This window comes from Crocodylus porosus, unplaced genomic scaffold (genome assembly GCF_001723895.1).
Source record: "Crocodylus porosus isolate Cpor-Errol unplaced genomic scaffold, CroPor_comp1, whole genome shotgun sequence".
Classification (NCBI taxonomy): Eukaryota; Metazoa; Chordata; order Crocodylia; family Crocodylidae; genus Crocodylus; species Crocodylus porosus.
In genome coordinates, this window is record NW_017728939.1 from 8,269,748 (window position 1) to 8,285,676 (window position 15,929).

At 54.7% G+C, this 15,929-nt stretch overlaps 1 long non-coding RNA gene across 1 annotated transcript in view; it reads right to left on the reverse strand.

Annotated features, from left to right (window-relative positions):
- Nucleotides 1-15,929, reverse strand: part of LOC109318496 — a 98,544-nt gene that overhangs the window by 48,987 nt on the left and 33,628 nt on the right. Inside the window, exon 2 of the long non-coding RNA XR_002103264.1 lies at nucleotides 2,041-2,218. This is a non-coding gene — a long non-coding RNA (uncharacterized LOC109318496). The remainder of the gene's footprint in view (nucleotides 1-2,040; nucleotides 2,219-15,929) is intronic.

A 15,929-nucleotide genomic window follows, 5' to 3' on the forward strand; every position in this document is an offset into this window, starting at 1 on the left:
CCCTCCTGCACAGGGAGAAACACAGCGAAACAGCTGGCTTTAACAGCAGATTCAGAGAGGAGGGCTTTTTCTTCCAAACGGCACACCAGAATTAGACAATCAGCAAGAAGAAAAGCTAATAATAAAGCAATCAAACAGGTGTGGGGCTGACTGACACCACGGAGCAAGGGGAGGGGGAAGTGAGAAGGGAGAGCAAGGCTGGAATGAAGATGAAGGAGATCCGCGCGCTTTGCATTTCCCTCGATCCATCGAGCTTCGTTGCCCCCCCATCCCCCTGCAGCCGATTCCCTTCACTCCCTTGCCCCCTCTTAATCTGGCTCTTCTTTCTGCCATGGCCCCTTCTCCTCCCCTTTCATTCCCACCCTCACCCCCTCTTCCTAACCCACCCCTCCGCCCTTTCTGTTTCTCTCTGTAACACGAGCCTCAGCCCATTCTCTGCCATTTCCATGCTTTCTGGTCCCAGCTGAGGCCTGCGCTGCTCTCTCCATCTGTCTCTGCTTTCATTGAGATGGGAGGAGCTGCCAGGCTGGGCAGAGGATGGAGCACCTGGGAGGACGCTCACCCTGCCACGCTCCAGCGGGGACACAGACCCCTCCTTCTTTGCCAAGCCCCAAGAGGGAGGCAGCTGTGCCTCAGTAGTCCCCGAAGCTCAAAGGAGCATCCAAAGCCCCAGTGGAGCAGTGCCAGGCAGCTTAAGGGCATGGTACCATCCTAACTCTAAACTGTGATCCCCCTTTTTAATCCCCATGCCCTCAAGTGTAACTTGCCCCAGCTGGGCTAGCTCTGGTCTCTCATGGCAGAAGGAATGGATTCTGGGCTCAGCTTTGCCAATGCTGCATTGACCAGCACCTGCCCCAGCTCCCCCTACTCTGAGGCACCCGAGATGTCCTGGCTTGGGTCTCCTTTGGGGAGAATTTGCCAGCACTCTCCAGTTCTTTCTTGCTAGCCAGCCAACGTCACCAATCTCCTGGCACATGCGAGAAAGAGACCTGCCGGTGCCCAAGCTTGGGATGCGAGCCCTGCCGTGTTGCTCAGCTTACACAGCTCGCTCATCAGCTCCTTGCCAGCCTGAAGGGATCGGGATCGCTGGACCTCCACCTCCACAGCACAGCAGCCAGCCCTTCCGCCAAATCACTGAGCCTCCCATAGCAAAGCCAGGCTGCTACAGCCTGTGGGACCTGCTTCGGGGAGCAGGCCTAAGTGGAGATGTGCTTGCTAGATTATCCCAGGCCTGGCCTGGGATAATCCCTCGAGGTGAGGGAGCAGGAGCACTCGCGCACGGCAGAGAAACAACACACTTCGCCTTTAAGAGCAGATGGCGACTTATAGACCGACAGGGCGAGGTGCAGCTCAAGGAGGCCAGATGGACTGAGAAAGAGAGAAGGAAGAAAATACAAGAGTAAATAGAGAGGGGCCTTTACCAGCCAGCTCCTATCAATTATTAACAGCCTCCATCCCCCCCCCCCCCCCCCGCATGAAATCCAAGGCGGTGACTGTCAGCAGCTCCCCCCAATCACCCTTCCCCTTGGGGGGAAAAGAAAAAATAAAAAAAATCAGGCTTCATCTGTAGCCAGGGGCATTCCCAAACCAAGATGTGATTTGGGAAGCAAGCTGGGATGTCCAAGGAAGCCGGAACCGACACTAGAATCAACAGCATCTGGTGGAGGCAACGTGCCTGCCCCGCAGCCTGAGATCCCCGCACCAGGTAGATATCAGCAGGCTTACTCCATCTCAATTAACATATCCAAGTCTCCGGAGCTTGGACTGCTCTATAGAGAACCCCCAGCAAGCTGCAGAAAATAACCCACACAATGCTCCAGCTGTGGAGCCGTCCGAGGGCAGCAGGGAAACAAGCACGCTACCAGGATCCTCTTTGTTCCCAGCTAGGATGGTTTAGTGCTTTATTTTCTCCGCAGTGAGAAGTACCCATCCTGTGTCCCCCCCCCCGCCCCGCCGCCATCCCCAAACACATATTCAAGCCCTGCTGTCACCTCCTCCCTCCAATCCGTTCAGCTTGTTGGCCTCCAGCATGCATTTTACCTCATTGTGTGGCCAGCTGCTTGGTCTGGAGCCCAGATCTGCGTGTCGGGTGTGGTGGGGCATTCCAGCCGGGGCTCAAACGCTCAGGAACAGCCGCTCGCTGCGGTGGAGGCATTGAGGACACTAGGTCAGGCGGCAACTGGCTGGGGATCCAGGGTGACCAGCACATCTGGGGTAGCTGCAATGGGAAGAGGCAGGTCAGGGCTAACTCGCTAGGAGCCACAGGATGTGGCAACCAAAAAAGATGCACCAAGTGGTTCTGCAGAGCCTAGGAATCAACAATAAAATCCCCAGCCTGGATTATCTCCCCAACAGTCAAGCTTCTCTCCACAAACCCTCCTGCCCTTCCTAAGTCCCACCTGTATATTTAATGTCTCCGGGAGGGTTAATTAAATATGTTCCCTCCTGATCCTGATCACTTCTCAGTGGCTGTGCTGCAGCAGGCCTCCTGGACACCTGTCTAGCTGATGACCTGGGAGTTAAGCCCTGCTTGCTGACACCAAGGGGAAGCCCTAGGCTCCATCACTCCCCCTCCAGCTGCTGTGATGACACCAATGGCTTTCTGCCGTTGTGGTAACTTGAGCTGAGCTAGGAAGGAAAGTGGGGCAGTTAGGACCTCCAGCTGTGCAGGCTGGGCTGGGTGGGGGTCTGGGGCCAGGCTGGGACTCAGTAATGCCAGGGTCAGACCTCTCTTAAGGCTGAAAGCAGCATTTTCCCTCTCTGTTCACTGCAAGACTTGGCTCTGATGCCCAGGGGTGGTGCATTCACAGTGCACCAGAGAGGCAGCATCACCCCAAGGGAAGGATAAAGAGGGGTGACACCACGTATCGCTTGTTCTTACGGTGCTCAGAGCTGCTGGGGTGCAGTAACGGGGCAGCTCAATGCAGCTGCATGAGCAGGAGAGCACACCACGGGCACATGCTCCTCCCGTGAGACATGAGTGAGGGCCACGGCAGCACCACAACCCTCCTTAGCCGGCCCAGGCTCGGTGGTGGGAAGCTAGCAACAGCAGGTTCACCCCTTAACGAGAGTCACGGACATCCCAGCTCCCCTCCCATCCTCTTGGGAAAGGGAAGCCAGTGCATTCTTTGATGGGCTTATTATACCATGGGACTCCAACCAGTCCTCCCCAGTCTCACTAGCATGCTCCCCTCACCCCTCAGCCTGTGACTTACTTCCCATGGCCTCCTCTCTCCCTCCTTCCTTCTGCAGATGGAAAAACCGTTGGCAGCATCTCGACTATTATTACCTGGGCAAGAGAGCTCGCCATTTCCGGGTCTCAACCATTCACCTGTGAGGGGATCACCCATCCCACCAGTCTTGGTAAGTGGAGAAGTCCCTGAAGTGTTGGGCATTAGGGTCTGCTGTCTACCACTCCTTCGAGGACCACTGGAGTCAGAGGAACCCCCTGAACACACTTCAAAAGTGCCCCCGGCTACAGCCAGACCTCAGGGATAGCAGGAACTTGCTCATGATGTATTCATCCCTGTGACATGTGGCCACTTGTAGAAGATGGGGGTCCTCTTTCTTCCTATTATTTATTATTTCTATTTTTTACTATTGCAACAGTGCAGCCTTGCCTCTCCACACCTACTGCAACCCTCCCCCTCCACTCATGCCACAACCCTCCCCATACACCTTCCCCTAGCACACTCACAGACCCCCACAAACCACATACCCACTTACACCCACACATCCACACACATACACCCACATCCCGCACCCACCCAGTGCCTGCTCCACTGTGCCAGGACCTGGATATAGTAAGAAAGGGGGGTGCAGTAGATGCAGGGGGGGCTGGACCCGATGATCTGTAAGGTCCCTTCCAGCCCCTAACGTCTAGGACACTATGAAACACCAGCCTCCACCTCAAAGACTCTTCTTCACCTGTCCCCTATGTCTATTGAGAACTCATGTCCCCTTCTGCCCCAGCCCCGTGACTAGAGGCTGGGCCCTTTTTGACACGGTCAGTGTTATTTGTCCTGAGTGAGGAATTCAGGATCAGCCCAGCGACAGATTTCCCACCCACGCCTCCGCCTCCACTCTAGTTTCAGCATCAGAAAGAGGAATTCCCCACCATGATCGTCTATAGCTACTGCCCGTACAGTCCCCACCCTCTTTGCCCACAGCAGCATGTCAGACCTTCTAATTTGACCAAAATGGGGGCGTGATGGAAACAAGCCCGCAGGAAACTCTGCCCCTGTGATTTCCTCAGACTGCCACCCGCCCCCCAAGAGGTTCCTCCAGCTGGTTTCAGGACCTGATATTTCTAAAGTTGGCCAACTTCGGCCCTTGGAGGAGGAAGTGAGTCGCCGAAGGGAGGCATACGGCCAATGCACGTATTCCTTCCCTACACTTCGAGATTCATGCATGTAATGCTGATCTGCAGCAGGTGACAGCTGGCTGCCAGGCCTGCCGCTAGCTGGAAAAGGCTCACTGCTTTTAATTCACCAAGAGCCAACAGGCTGCCTCTGCAGGATAGCAGCTGCCTCACACTGAAGCCTGTCAAGGCTGCAGGTGGTACGACGGGCGCACTGCACTTTGAGACTTGCAGTCTCAGTGGGTTGGATATCCCTATGGACAATGACTGCGGCTACTAGGGTTCTGCGGGCTGCGCTTGCCCTCAAGCAGATCAACCCCCTTGTGAGGGTACACGTGATCTGGGAAGCAGCTCCCACAACGTCCAGAACGGGTGCGCACGCATGGTCCTTCTTAACACGCTGCCTGGACCCCAGAGCAGCTCCCCAATATCCTAATGCAGCTCACAAGAGGAACCCCCTGCATCTGCAAGCAGGAAGGAGTAGTCCACACACGACCCAGCCAGAATGCAAACACCTTGGCCACGAGGCACCATCAGTCTCCTGCAGCTCCCTCCATGGGAAGGCAGGACCTGCCAGGCTGGAGGAGACCCACCCTTCATCTTGTCCAGGGGCCCATCTGCAACGGAGGCCAAAACCAGCTGTTTTCGACGACGGGACAGGAACCACACAGTAGCCATGTGTAAGATCATCTAAAACCGTGGCAAGTCTCGGGCAGATCTCTGAGACACACACTGGTTGAAGCCCTGCAGCAGGAAGTTTTTTCTCTCCCAAACACCGTATCCAAACTTCGAATTCTGGATATGCCTGTTGCATGTGCAGATGTTGGGTCCTTCTATGACTCTTCCTAGATTCTCAGCCTTGGTGAGAGCTTGAGGCAGTGAGTCCCTCAGTCTAACTGCACACTGAGCAAGCTGAATGGAACGGCCCCCTCGCTCTTGCGTTTGTGGACCATGAACTCCCTTCGTTGCACTATTTGACCTTGTGCAGAACCTTCCTATGCCAACCTTCATCTCGCCCATGTCTCTTCATAAAAGAGATTTCCCCAGATCTTTGATCCTTCTCAGTGCCCTTCTCTGAACACTCTCGACCTCTGTAATATCCCAGTCATGCAGCCATACACACCCAGAGAACTGTAGATGAGTGTGTAACACTGATTTACACCCAGGGTTTCAGTCCAGTTCTTCTGCAGTCCAATATCTTGCTTGCACTGCTGGCAGCGTTTGAAGAAAGGCTGACATAGGACAGCACCCTCCCCTGAGCCCTTCCTGCCCCCAGCTTCTCCAGCCCACTTGCCAGGTAATATTTTTATCACCCAGTTCTCTGTAAGCTTCCTACACAGTGACTCACAAAGGCTCCCTGCACCTGACTGAAGTTGCAATGAAGGATGAAGCTCATCCTTCCTGCTCCCATGTGTTTCTCATACTGGCCAGGCACACCCTGAGAGACAATAGTTAAACTGAGACCTCAGATTCCCCCCCTGCACCTCGCCCTTGTCTTGTACCTGAGGCTAACAGAGATTGGATCTGGGTATTTGCTTTCCCTGGAATCCATGCGCCTATGCAAATGCACATAAAGACATGCACAGAGCAAATATCAGAGCACGCACTGGCATACAGACACCCACAGACAGGGGTCCGTGGGCAGTGATGTGGGAGAAGGGAAGTGTGTGGGCCTCTGCAGAAGGAGCCCGTCCCCCAACACAGCTAGGGTATTTCTGCTGAGCTTTTGCAATGGATCTCGCACCCTCCTACAACTCCTCTGCAGTCCCCTCCACCCCGCTTCCTCTCTGGGTACAAGCTGCCCTGGCCTGGGAAATCCCTTGTGGTTTCTTGCAGGCTGGAGCAGTCCTGTATACCATGTGCTGGGCACCATCAGGGCCTGCATTCTTGCAGTCACAGCCCTGAATATCTCCATTATATTTGGCTTCTCCCCACCCCCAAGCCCAACTCTGCTGGGCTGTTATTTTACACTGGTGTGACTGCCACCCTGTTTGATTGTTTCTGTGAAGCAGCTGCACCTGCCGTGAGCCGCAGCATAGGGTTGGGGAGGGAGAGATGGCAGGTGCTTGGCTCCGGGCTCCATCCTCCAAGTGGGTGAACTGCTAGCACAACAGCAGGACTCACCCCAGTGCAAGGAAGGGATCCTGGCTCCCAGTGCCCCCCTTGGGGAACTCCGGAGTCAGAGACAAAGGGCACAGCTAAGAGCCTGAAGTGAAACCCCAGCTCCCAACTCTCTGCTCCTGCTTAGCTCTAACCCTGAATGCAGACTATGGGAAGTGCCACATGGAAGAAATCATCCCCATGCCACCCCCCGGCATCGCCCACCATCTTCACTCTTGACTGTACCACCTACATTAACCCCAGTATGGTGGGAGCGTTGGTGGGGATGCCAATACCTGCATACAGAGAGCTGTTTGCAGGAACCCCCACTGAAATGCAGCCACTTCTGGGGTGGAACGTGACAGCTGTTTTAATAGCCCCACAACAGGAGGAGATGCTTTGGGGACAGCAAGTGAAGCAGCGGGTTTCCTTAGCTCTAGACATGTTTCTGTCTGTGCAAACAAAGGAACATAATAGTGGAAAGGGCCTCTCGGGCCTCTGGTTCATCCGTGTGCATTTACACAAACAGCATCCAAAGAGACTGTTTCCACAGAGCAAGATGACAGATCCCAGTGAGATCAGTCTGAGACTGAGCATGAATCAGGGTTGGATCTAACAGGTGGGGGAAGCGTTGCCTTGTGGTGGGTATGGTGCAGGCCTGAGAGCCAGGAGACTTGGAGGGGGGATCTGTTCTCTACTTTGCCAATGACTTGGTGTGCAGGTGCAGGGAGCTCCCTTCCCCTCACTGTGCCTCAGTTTCCCTTTTTGCCAGGGATGGCACTGGCTCTGCATTTTGAGGTCCACAGGAAGGCTATGGACAGTGTTGGGAACAGACAGAACCATCGGCCTTTGAAACGCTCCTACCTGCAGAGGGGAGCAGGCAGGTCATTGCAGGGCCACCTCTCAAAGCTGGGAGGCTCATGGCCCCCTGATCTGCCCAGGGGAGGACAGGTCAATGGGACCACCGAGACGTGGCCCGGATGATGCCTCAGGAAGCTGTAACTAACCCCCTGACCGAATTCCAGTGGTCTCAGTCCCGCCCTGGCCTGGGAGCACGTGTGGCCTGGAGAGATAACAGCCACCTCCCCCCAGGCCCTGCTCATTTCAGGGCTTCGGCTTCCTGTCCCGCGTCACTCCAAGGGGCTCGTCTTGCCCCAGTTCCCAGGCCCTGCATCCGACGGTCTTCCTGCTGACCCTGGAAATCGCAGGCTGCCTTCCTGTCCCAGATCTGCGTGTCTTTGCTCCACTCCCCACTTACGGCTTCCTGCCTGCGAGTGGCCAGTGCCAGCACAGGTCTGATTCACTCGCTGCTTCCTCTGGCCTGGCCCCATCCGCCAGGCCGGGGCACCCAGCTACGTCACCATTACCCAGGCCCCTTCCTCTCTACATCCTCTCCCCCAGCTCCCGGTTGCCAAAGCCTCAGCCAAGGGACAGCATGTAGTTAACATCCTGTCTGCAGGAGGGATGCTTGACTCCAGCATGGTGGTGCTGGGGGGGATGCAAAGAGCATCCAAGTCCCTGCCCCTGTGGGACTAACCAGGACAGCCTGAAATCAAGGAACCAGGGAGAAAGCTTGCCCTCTCCCCTTGAATCCCACTGATCCCTGCCCTGGCCCGGGACACCAGAGCCTCAGCCACTCCCAACAAAGAAGCATGCTCTTCATCATGCAGGCTCCTACAAGAGCACTGTTTGCTGCCCATGACCCAGCTGCCGGTGGAGTCAGACCCCCAGCAGGCATGTCCCATGGCCAACAGAGCTACCAAGCAGGCTGGAAGCAGAGCCAGGGACTGCTCTGGAAACTGCTGGGAGCTGCCTGGAGAGGAGCCAAGCACCAAGAGCACTGGAGGGAGTTAACACAGATATCACAGCCTTGAACGGTTTGGGTTTTTAACTCAGTGCCCAGAGGTTCAGGGGCTGATCTGGGTCTGGGAGACCCTTATGCCCATACAGCCAGCATTCATTCATGTACCCCGAGTCTTCATCTGGACCATCCTTTGGATCTGCGTTCTTTGTTCCTCGGTGCCTGCCTGACCTTTGCAATTGGCCGAGTTATGTGCACACCATTCATGGAAGCCTGCCTTACCAACCCACCCAAGCCAGGCTGTATAGCTGACCTGACCCCACCAATACTGACTGCTGCGTATGTAGCCCATAGCTTTGATCAGCTGGGATTTAATTTTGTTCTCCAAACCATTGATACAGAAACTGAAGAGTGCTGGCACCAAGAAGAGGTCCCCACAAGACCCCTCTAGAAATCCCCATGGGCGTCCAACAAGTCACCATTTACATTGCTTTTTGCATTCTATCAGTGAACTACTTTTCAATCCATTTAATCCGGGCCGCGCTAATTTTGTACAGTGCTGATTTTTTTTTTAATCAGACTGTCATGTCAGAGTAAGTCAACTGCCTTCCCAAAGTCAATTACTTCCTAGTCTAAATTCTAGTCCTGTCTCGAGGACTCTGCATTACCTACTGATTAAAACACAGGAGACCTAGGGAGAAGATCCCTGGCTTCTATGCTTGACTTAGCTACAGATTTGCTCTATGAGCTTGGCATATCCCTGCTCAGTGCCTCAGTTTCCTTGTCCCTACAATACAGAGAAGGGTGCTGAGATGGGGGGCAGAGGACGTGTAATGAATGGTAGAAGGCTTTGAGATGCTGGGGTGAAGAAGGTGGATGGCAGATCAGTCCTGACCCCATCATCATCACACTGACAACACAAAGCAAGCTATGTGCCACAGGATCTCTCCCAGAGCTGGTTCAGGATGCTGAGCTCTGCTGAGGTCAGTAGGTTCCTGCAGAGAGTGAAAAGGCTTGTGATAAACCAGCTTTGCCTGTGAGGAGTCCATTACTCAGCCAGTGAGTCACGACACAAACCTGTGAGACAGGGGAGGCACTTAGCCGCCTGCGCGGACTTGCCCTGGAGATGAGGAGCCGGCAAAAGGCACTCGACTTGCTCACCTATTCCGGTCAGGAAGGTGACTCAAAGGGACGCGATCTGCAAAAGAGCCAGAGGGGAAAATGCTTCTGGGTCAGCAAGGCCAGAGCACTGAGCGAAGAGGGAAGCATGAAGTCTCAATTTCCTTCCTCCAAGCCCATCACAGGCAAAAGGTGAGGCCTCCTCCCCCTAGCCAGGGCCAGGAAAGCCTCTCACCACGAGATGCTCACTCCCCTCCCCACAGCCTCCCTGCGCAGCAGTTCTGAGAAAGAAACACACATTTCTGAGGAAAGAAGGGGAACAGTAAGCACTTGAATACACCCAGCTTTTGATCCCCTTTGCCTGTACTGGTGTGATGCGCTTTCACAGATTCATAGTTGGTAGGGACCGTGACAGATCATCGAGTCCGACCCCCTGCCTGGCCAGGAAAGGGTGCTGGGGCCAGATGACCCCAGCCAGGTGCCTATCCAGCCTTCTCTTAAAGCCCCCCAGCTTTATAACTCGTATAACTGTGCACGGTAACTGTGCTTGGATTACGCTACAAAAGGACCAGACCAGTCACTGCACTAACTAAACTAACATCACCGTGGAGCAAACGAGGCCACAATGCACAGAGATGTCAGGCACGCTGGTGCTGCTTGTCCTCAGCTCACTTCAATTTCCCGCATCCCTCCCCTGGGGAGTGGGTATGACGGTTCTGTGTTACAGAAGGGGAAACTGAGGCCTGGAGCCAGAACGTGGCTGGCCCAGGCTTGCCCTGCGAGCACGGACCAGAGTCCTTTGGATTCCTTGTGCCTGCAGCTCCCCAGCCTGTGCTTTGGCTACACCCCTCTGGCTACTCCCGCTCCTGGTGACTGCAGGAGTCATTATGGGGGTGGGGGGGTTGCTAATGTCCGGAGGCCAGGAGAGATCAGTATCGCAGCATCAGGAATTCCAGGCCTCTGGAGGGGTAAAGGCTTTCTGGAGGGCTCAGGTAACAGAGCTCAGCCCCCCATCAGGAGCCTGGTGTCAGCTTACCTTCGCCATGCGCTAGCCCAGGTGAAGGGAGGCAAGCCAGGCTATTACACATGGAAGTGTCAGTGTTCCCTAACCAGGGAACAGGCATGCTACACACATGACACTACTGGCCTGTGACCTCCCCTCCCAACAACTTCTGCCCCGATGCGTGTTACATCCTCCAAGTCCCTCGTGACAGGACAAAGGTTGTACATGCCAAATCCAGCCTGTGTGAAAGACAGGGCAACTGCTTGCTCTGTTACCTGCTGGCTCTCAGACCCCCCCCAAAACTCCCCCTTCGTCTTATGCGAGGAAGAGAGGCTGATGTGCACACGCTGGGGGCCACCTCACTCCTGTGCTCCAAGCAGAGCTCATCTGTGCCAGACACAGGAGCTTTCTCAGGGGCTGAAGAGGAGGGGAAGAGAGAAAACAAACCATGGGTGGTAGATGCTGGTAACAAGGCTGAAAGCATTACTGGAAGGTGTTCAGGGTCCACCGGAGATGGGGACAATGTGGGGAGAATTGACTAGAAAACAGAACCCCGAACACCCCCACCTCTCCCTCCGAGACCGACGGAGAGTGGAGCCGTGCACTGTCCTAATCCATGCACACATCCCCTCGTGCATGCATGGAAGAGGGGAAGATGCACAATTGCACATAAGCACACCCCATCAGCTGCCCAGACCCATCCTGGGCAGCTCGGCGCCAGCTAGCATGTCCCCACAGCACAAAGGGGGAGTTTCAGACGGGCTCTCCTCTGAGCAGAGCAGCTGCCACCAGCTCAGTCAATTCCCCATTCATCTGAGCACTGCTGGCATGTCTATGGGGTCTTAAAGGGACACTGCATGTTTGTTGTCCCTTGTCCCCCACCCCACCTGAAGGGATCATCCTTGCTCCAGAGCTGCCCTGCCTGGATTTTATGGCCCAGCATGGGGATAACAACCCACAGCTTGAATGAGTCAGGCTGCTCTTGAGAAAACCTTTCCTTCGCTTTGTAAAGACCAAGAACAAAAGACATAACCCTCATCCCTACGTAGCCCACCCCATGGTCACTGCTCCACAGGGTCTCATCACAAATCATACGTGCCCGAGAGCCATGCCACAGAGCACAGTGGCTCCCCTTCACTGGACGGACCTTGGCAAGGTTAAACCAGGAAACCCAAGCCAGGACTCAAAGTCTCTCTCCGCACCCCAGGCTAGCAGAGTGTCCCCTGCACTCTGCCCTGGCAATGAGACTCGGGGTGGTGGTGACACAGGACAAGGTGGGTTTTTCTCTGAAGGGGCTGAACAAAGTAGGAGGCCTAAGTCCCAGAGGAAGTTATCTTTCAGCTGGCATGCTACTGCGCCCAGAGCTGTTAGGAGTGAATAGGCACAGGGCGCCCAGGGAGCCTTGCTAGGACTGGGCACCAGTGAGAACTGAATGCGTGTCTTTCCATCTCCAGGGATGGTTTGCAGTATCGCCTGCTTGATCCCCAAGACGAAGCGGAAAGACCCGAGCCGTTCTGTTCCCTGGCCTCCCCGATAGCAGCCCTCTCACTGGGACTGAAGCTCCCTGCTGCAACACGCGTGCAATAAAGTGGTTGGAGTGGAAAGCCCCTGTGTCTTGTGCCTGATGCCTGGCCCTAGAGACGACCCACATACGAACATAAGAAATGCCACCAATGGTCCAGCTAGCCCAGTGCCCCACAGAGCTCCCCGCCACACCATCTCAGCGGGCTGAGGGATACCAAGCCAGTCTGCTTCCAAACTACCCATCATCACCAGCATGCTCATGATCCACACCCTCCACCATCCCATCCTCATCCTCACGTCCCGCCCAGACACCAAGCTGTGGAACATCCTTGGTGAGGATGAAGGTCCCCAGTGGATAGATCTGTACTCCACCTTGATCCCACAAGCCACCAGGGACCTCAGTTGGTGGCTGCTCCACAGAGCCTTCACCCTGGGCATGTATCTGGCACAGTTCATGGACACCCCTCTATGAACAGAGGGAGACACTGTTGCTTGCCAACCTAGGGTGCCAGGCTGCAGCCCCTTCACCGCCTCCTCCAGAACCTCTTGCTGAGGTCCTGGCTGCACTACTCCCCTCCCCTGTTTATTCGTGCACTCCCCATCCAACTCCCCACCAAGTCCTGGGACCTCCTGGTCAACCTCCTCCTGGCTCTGGCTCAACTCACCATCTGCCTCACCAGGAGGGATGCTCTGGCTGGGAGGACCCCAAGGACTGCGGGGCCACTTTCCTGTCCCTAGTGCAATCCCATCTCTGAGTGGAGCTTCACTGGGCAGTGTCCACTGGATCCCTGGACTCATTTGAGGGTCAGAGGGCACTGGCCCGTGTGTTCTGCTCAGTACCCCCCCTTGGTGCATTCATGCTAAACCTCTGACCTCCCCTCCCGTCCCTGTTATATTTTCAGTTGCCCCAAGCACTCAGTCTCCACTTTCCCGGTAGCCTCCCCTTCTGAGGGAGGCTTATAGTTTCACTCAGTGGGCTGTTGGCCCATGACCCATTAACGTGGCAAATAGACCTGTCTCTGAAAGTGGCAGGAGTGGAGGCTATGCAGGGAAAGCACTGAACTAGATCTCTCTTGAGTGATCCATCTCCTACTCAATACCCTCCTTTGCACCCACCATTTATTGGGTTAGAGATGCCAGAGGAAACATATCTGGCCATTCTGCTCAATAGCCATTAATAGATTTATCATCCATGAATTTATCCAGTCCCTTTTTGAAGCTGGCGGTGCTCCCTGCCTCCATCACGTCCTGTGGCAATGAATTCCATGAGTTACTGACATGCGGAAAAATGTACTTTCTCTTGTTAGTTTTAAATTTGTCACCTGCTCCTTTCAGTGGGTGCCCCCTGATTCTAGTGTTCTGGGATTTAGTGAACAACAGTACCCTGTTTCTTTGATCCACACCCGGCACGATCTTATAGACCTTTACCATATCCCCCCATCATTCTTCTCCTATCCAAACTGAAGAGTCCTGGCCGTTTTAGGCTCTCCTGGTACGGCAGTGAAAATTGGTGTCCGAAAGGGGAACCATCATGCTAGTGCTTCACAGAAGCCGCTTGAGGAGTCCTTCTCTGGCCTGGTGCGCCTGACTCGGATGGGCACCAAGCTAATCTATGAGATCAAGTGTGAGATCCCCTCCTGCCCACCCCGCCCCTTCCAGTTGCCCTCTCATGCTAAAGAAAATGCTTTGGTGCAAGGCCTGGCTCCCTGCAGCCCCAAGGGCATGCAACCTATCAGCAGGATCCCCCTTCAGATGCTCAGCCTGTGAGCAGCAGGGTGCAGCACGGAGCTGGCTGCACAACTCCGCTCCGTGCCCCCCTTCCCCCTCCCTGATCTGGGGAATTCAGCCTGACTGGCAGAAGCAGCTATTTGAGAAGCATGGGCCACAATCCTGTTCCCCCTAGAAGTCCTGCCCTGGGCAAGATGCGGGCCTGGGATCTCTACTTCCATATGGCACAAGCAGATGGGAAATAAGCATGAACCCAATGACCTCTGCCCCCAGAGCCCAACACCTGGACCCCAAACTGCCCTCATGAAGGTCACCGGGCTCTCCCTGGCTCACGTTTGCTCAGGCTTCAGGAGGTTGTGGGACTGGTGCGATGCCTAAGGAAGTGCTGCTCTCGGGAGCCCCCAAATTGCGCTCAGCACCCTGAGTGCAGAACAAGAAACTGGTGTCCCTGGGACTCTGCTCCCAGTTGTGACTCAGTGACTCAAAGGCTGTGGACACATCACTTCCCCTCTCCAGTTCCCCACTGGGAAATGGCTTCTGCTTCCCCTCCCAGGGGCTTCTGAGGGTGGATCAGGTGAGTGTCTATGCAGTGCTGGTTTCCTGCCTTGAAGCCCACTCAAAGCTAAAACTCCCCAGGAGACATGGGATGAACCCAGCTACAAAGATTAGCTCCGGGCCTGATCCAAAGCAGATGGGTGTTTGGGCCAAGGGCTAGATTATTGTTTGCCCTGTTACCTGGGGGGTCAGGGCTAGAAGAGCTATTTCCTGGGAAGACTCTTTGTGAACTTCAGCATCCCTCCTGGGTCTGTGCACGGAGGGGAATTTCATCCATCCTGCCCAGATCAGCACACAGGGTCATTCAGCCCTGAACTTGATGAAGACCTTCTGGGAGACGAGATGAGAACTCCTGCCTCCTAGATACATGCTCAGACAGGTAGATCAAAGTGTGTTTGTTCCTCATGCTGGCGATGCAGCATTTTGCAAGGTTTCCCCTTGATGGAAAGTGCTGCCCCAGGTCAGTTCAGCTGCCCGGTGGGTTTTCTCAGGTTGTTTTCCCAAGTCAGCTGTGACTGTCGCTGCATGTCTCACAGCAAAGCTCTAAGTGCTGTGTCACTTCCTCATTCACACACGCAGAAAGTAAGCGTGAGCAGGCAGTGCTGCCAATTAGGGACCTTCTCCGGAGCTGCAAATGAGCCCCGGGGAAATTCCCTCTGCTCTTATGTAATGAGAACTTCCCTGAACTGCCGCAGGCAGTGCTCACCGATCCGTGCAACACATGGTGGGAGAGGAAAGGGCACCCAGGGTTGTCACCCACAGGCCTGACCTGAAGTCCCTTCCTTCTGTTGGTGCCTGGGCCTCAGTTCCTACTCTCAAATAGCGATATATAAACCAAGTCACTCCGTTCTCCAGGGTAAAGGTGCTTTATACGGGCAGAGTTTCATCCTCTGCCGGTGTAGAAACAGCCTTGCCAGTGTAAGCACTTCTGAACCCATATCACGGCATCACACTAGAAAGGTCATGTTGACTGGACTAGACCAGGATAGTTCAAGTAGTCCTGCCTGTGTGCACACAAGGCCTTTGCAGCACACCATCCAGGAGACACTTATCAGTGCAGCTTTCCCCAGTTTCTACATGCTCACAGATTATATATAAGGCCAGACGGATTCATTGCGATTGCCCACTCGGAGGTCCTGAATAACTAGGACTTCCCTGGATTCTCCACCAGCCGACCAGCATGCGACTGTTTCTAGTAACAGAAGAGCCGCAAACCTCGACACATTACAGTGGTGAACTACCCTCCCTCTTTACAACCTGCCCTTATTTCTAGTCTGATTTGGTTGGTGTGGGCTCCAATTCCAGCGTTGGGCTTGTTAGGCCATGGCCTAGCCAGCAAAAGAGCCCGCTACTGTCGAATTGCTCTTCCCTGTGAGTGTGTATAGGCAGTGGTCGCATCACCCGTGCCCTTCTCTTAGTGACTCTCGGCAGACAACTCACCCGTCTTTCTGAGCACGGAAAAACCTCTCTGAGCCCAGGATAGCAGGACTCCTAAGGGGCGGGTATGGTCAGTATAACTAGATCAGTATAAATCCAGACCCCGGGGTATATCAAAAGGTCTCTCCCATGTAGATACCCTTCTAGCGATTTAGCATCAGGAACTGATGTCAGCCAAATCACTACCGGACAAATGAACTCTTGGCCGTCCAGACACGGGGCCTGCCGAGCCAAATCCTAATCCAGTTTTAGTTAGCTCAATGCAATCCTGCCATGGAGACAAACCCTGACTCAACCCCCCA